This window comes from Lathyrus oleraceus, chromosome 5 (assembly GCF_024323335.1).
Source record: "Lathyrus oleraceus cultivar Zhongwan6 chromosome 5, CAAS_Psat_ZW6_1.0, whole genome shotgun sequence".
NCBI lineage: Eukaryota > Viridiplantae > Streptophyta > Magnoliopsida > Fabales > Fabaceae > Lathyrus > Lathyrus oleraceus.
Genome location: NC_066583.1, coordinates 204,297,115 through 204,302,075, shown reverse-complemented (window position 1 = coordinate 204,302,075; position 4,961 = coordinate 204,297,115). Strand labels below are relative to the sequence as shown.

Here is a 4,961-nt window from a genome sequence, read left to right as displayed (position 1 = left end):
GGAGATCAAGGTGATATTGATGTTGAGATTGAATCGTTTACCAGAAATGATCAAGATGAGAATATTATATCAAATGATTCATATATTAGAAATGATCATAATGAGGGTATTTGGATCAATCCAACCGTCCGTGTTGTTAAGAGACATGTAGAACATATTCCAACCAAGAAAAGAAAGAGAACTTAGTGAAAAAGGTACAGGTCAAATGATTTTAATTGTTTTCTTTATTACAGGTAAAATGGCTTTTATTACAACAAATCGAGTCAGTTGCATAAAAAAAAAGGTATAAACACAATTATATGATATTTATGCATAGAAAATGTTAATTCTTGATTTTATACTTCACCTAACTAATTTTATGATATTTTAGGTTCATGCTATTGATATTGAACAAAAAGAGGTTGTTGCTAAGAAGACTGCGGCTAGCAAAAAAAACATACATCTCAGAGATGCTTTTGCTACTTAGTTTTATTTCTTTTTAAGTTATGAATTGGTTGTATATTTAGAATCTTTAGAAGTTAAACGATTATATATCAGTGGATTGTTGTATATGTATGGATTGTTGTATATAAGGCTTGTTGAATGCAATGTGTGAAAAAGGGCTTCAAATTATACAGTTTTAGGTGTACTGCTTCAATATACAGGTTGTCTAAAATAAATAAATAAATATAGCGCTTTTTTAAAAAAAAAATTAAATAACCACCCACTTTAGAGGGCGCTTTCCAAAATAAGCGCCCTCTAAACCCTTTAAATTTCCACTTTAGAGGGCGCTTTCCAGTAAAAGCGCCCTCTAAACCCTTAAAAGTTTCCACTTTAGAGGGCGCTTTCCAGTAAAAGCGCCCTCTAAACCTTTAAAAGTTTCCACTTTAGAGGGCGCTTTCTTTAAAAAGCGCCCTCTAAAGTGGCCCTTAAAGGGCTTAAAGAGCCACTTTAGAGAGCGCTTTCACCAGGAAAAAAAGCGTTGTCTTTACCTATGCCAGTGCCAGATTAGAGGGCGCTTTAAAGCGCTGTTATAGGCCAAAAAAGCGCCCTCTTTTCCCTTATTTGGCGTAGTGACTTCCATGATACCATCTAGGTAATCCGTGAATATTGACATCATGCAGCGTTGGAAAGTATCTGGGGCGTTACAGAGGCCGAAAGACATTCGTCTGTAGGCAAAAGTTCCATAAGGGCATGTAAAGGTAGTTTTTTCTTGATCTTCGGGGTGAATAGGTATTTGGAAGAATCCAGAGTATCCATCTAGATAATAGAAGTAGGAGTGTCTAGCTAGACGCTCTAACATTTGGTCTATAAATGGTAAAGGGAAATGATCCTTCCTAGTTGCTTTATTTAATTTTCTATAATCTATACACATCCGCCATCCTCCTTCTAAACGTTTTGCTACATGTTCACCTTTATCGTTTTGCACGACTGTGATGCCTCCCTTTTTAGGTACTACATGCACAGGGCTCACCCACTTACTATCCGAGATCTGGTAGATTATACCTGCCTCAAGTAACTTAAGAACTTCCTTCTTAACAACATCACCCATTATAGGGTTTATTCTTCTCTTATGCTTCCTAGAGGGTTTTGAATCTTCTTCTAGTGAAATCCGATGCATGCATACGGATGGGCTTATACCTTTCAGGTCAGAGATATTATATCCTAAGGCTGAGGGATGTCTTCGTAAAACGTCTAAAAGTTGGTTCGTTTCCTCATGGCTCAAGGTAGCACTAACTATAACTGGACGGTTCATCTTTTCTCGAGAAACTCATATCTCAGGTTCTTAGGCAGTTCCTTAAGTTCTAAGGTTAGTTTCTTAGGGCATGGCATAGGATCTGGGGTAAGGGATAAACATTCGTAAAGGTTATCATCGATGTAAGGTTCTTTAAAGTTATCATCTTCCTTTATGGGGGTTGATGGTAACTTAATTGTTTTTATAATTTCTTTTTGTTCTAATTCTCTAACACATTCATTAATGATATCTAAGGCATAACACGAGTCTCCCATCACAGGTGCCATAAGAAATTTCGAAAGTTTAAATTCTATTTTCTCGTCACCTACCTCAAATGTCAACTTTCCTTTCTTGACATATATAATGGCTCCTGCAGTTGATAAGAATGGTCTACCTAGAAGGATTGGTATATCATTGTCCTCTTTGATGTCCATGACAACAAAATCAGTAGGGATAAATAGTTGACCTATCCTAACAGGAACATCTTCTAAAATGCCTATCGGATATTTAACAGATCTATCGGCTAACTGAAGTGACATCTTAGTGGGTTGTAACTCTCCTAAGTTTAATCTCTCACAAACTGCTAGAGGCATTAGGCTCACACTAGCTCCTAAGTCTAGAAAAGCTTTATCGATGACATGATTACCTAAAAGGCAAGGAATGGAGAAATTTCCAGGATCTTTATCTTTCTTTGCTAATTTGTCCTCGGAAATAGCATTACATTCCAAAGACTTCGGATCGTCAAGTCTACGTTTGTTGGTAAGGATGTCTTTCAGAAACTTTGCATAAGAAGGTATTTGGGTGATGGCTTCTGTGAAAGGGATTTCTACATGAAGTTTTTCTATAACTTTAATAAATTTTTGGTACTGTTTATTGATCTGGGTTTGTTTGAGTCTTTGCAGATATGGTATAGGTGGTTTATATGGCGGGGGTGGTACGTAAATTTTATCTTTAGGTTCTTCTCCTTTCTCTCGACCTTCCTCGTTAACATGAATGTTTTGGTTCATGAACTCCTTGTTTTGTTGGGTTTGAGCGGTGATAAAATTTTCCATAATTTTCTCAAGGCTCGGCTTTGGTGGTACAGGTTGCATAGGTTGATTTGATCTAGGGACTTGATAACTAGGTCTCGGAGGTGCATTATTTTGGATAGGGTTATTATTTTTATAGGAGAAGTTAGGGTGATTCCTCCATCCAGGGTTATAGGTATTTGAATATGGGTTCCCTTGGGTGTAGTTCACTTGCTCGGAGTGGGTTTCGTTCAATAGACTGCATTCTGCAGATTGGTGTCCTTGGGTTCCATATATCTCACAATCCGACAAAACTGCGGCTACAGTATTCGGGTTCGTGTACATATGCTCGACCTTAAGGGCTAATGCGTCCATTTTAGCTTGCATCATGCCTATAGATCTTAGTTCATGCACTCCTCCTTGGGTTTCCTTCTTCTCAACTGTCGCTCGTTCGACTCCCCATGATTGATGGTTTTGAGCCATGTCTTCGATGAGGGCACTAGCTTCAGAATAAGGTTTGTTCATCAGAGCACCGCCTGCGGCAGCATCGATGGTCATCTTTGTGTTGTAATGAAGTCCATTATAGAAGGTTTGAATGATTAACCAATTTTCTAAGCCATGATGTGGGCATGCTCGTAACAACTCTTTATATCTCTCTCAAGCTTCGAACAACGATTCTCCTTGGTTTTGGGTAAATCTAGTTATATGGTTTCGAAGAACGGCGGTCTTACTCGGGGGAAAATATCTAGCAAGAAAAACTCTTCTAAGGTTATCCCAAGTCGTAATGGAATTGGGTGGAAGGGAATCTAACCATGATAGAGCTTTATCTCTGAGGGAAAAAGGAAATAATCTTAAACGTATTGCCTCAGGAGAAGCTCCATTGGTTTTAAAAGTATCTGCTAATTGAAGAAATATTTTTAAATGTTGGTTAGGGTTCTCGGTAGCGAGACCCGTGAATTGTCTCTGTTGCACTAATTGCAATAGGGATGGTTTAAGTTCAAAATTATTGGCTGAGATAGTTGGGTTTACTATACTAGAACTAGGTTCTTCATTAGATGGTTGAGCGAAGTCCTTAAGAGGTCTTTGGTTTTGATCTTCGGCCATAGCTCTCTTAATTCTATGAAAGAATAAACGTGCGCGAGCGTAACGTTTAGGTTCCGCCAGAGGGTTTACTAAGCTTAAACTTTCGGTGCTGCGAGTTCTTCGCATTGACCGGCGGGAAATAACCTAAGTCTAAACGATATAACAACAGGAAAATGAAATTTGACGAAATTGGTCCCCGGCAACGGCGCCAAAAACTTGATGCGTGGCTTTTCGCAAGTATACGAACGCGTCAGAGTAATATAAAAGATTGTCGAATCCACAGAGACCAAGTGTCAAGCTATCGTTATCTGTTGTTATGGTGTTTATCAAAGACAGTTAAAATAGGTGTTTTTCGTAGTGTGCAAATGAAAAGTAAAGTATTTGAATAGATTTAATTAATAAAGACAGGGTCGAATGTAATTCACGTAATCAATTGATAATCCAAGTACTTGCTAATAGAACTACTTATGGGCAATGTTTCCTACTTTGAAAAGAACTAATTTAACAGGAATTGTCGCTTTCGCGTATTCAGAACCGAGTTGTACTCCCTAATCAAACCCTCTTATTGTCACTTATAAAAAGGCGTGCATTGTATTAGAGTAGTAAACCTATTTTAAGAAATATAGTGTCTTGACTAAGTTGAAAAGTATTATAACCTGGATTTCTTAACCAAAAGACGTTCTTACGAACCAGACTCTAAACTTATAAACGCGTGCGAAAATAGTTTTAAAATCTCTTTTCTTCTTAATGTTAAAATCTCCTAATGAACTAAACAAAGCGCTTTCGCTGTTTTTGAAATAGTTAAAAACAATTAAGTTTAAAAAGACGTTGGACGGCTTTCGATCTTACCCAACGGAATTGAAGTGCGGGAAAACTTAATTTGAAAGTTAAAATAGCCCTTAAGTGTTTCTACGAACAATTGTACGGACTATCGGTTCAATTATGATCCTTACATTCTAACCTTATAAATTTAGCTAGACATGGTAAAGTAAAAGTGCATTAAAATAAATAAAAGTAGTGCGAGTGCGGAAAGTAAATAAAAGTAGTGCGAGTGCGGAAAGTAAATAATTTAAAGCGAGTGCGAGGAAATAAATAAAGTAAAGCGAGTGCGGGAAATAAATAAAGTAAAGCGAGTGCGAGGAAATAAATAAAATAAA

At 37.3% G+C, this 4,961-nt stretch overlaps 1 non-coding gene across 1 annotated transcript; it reads left to right on the top strand.

Moving 5' to 3' along the window:
• The first annotated feature begins 3,334 nt into the window (after window positions 1-3,334).
• Window positions 3,335-3,441, top strand: LOC127088868 (small nucleolar RNA R71). Its single transcript, XR_007790680.1, has one exon. It is a non-coding gene; the product is annotated as a small nucleolar RNA R71 (small nucleolar RNA).
• The last annotated feature ends 1,520 nt before the right edge of the window (window positions 3,442-4,961 follow it).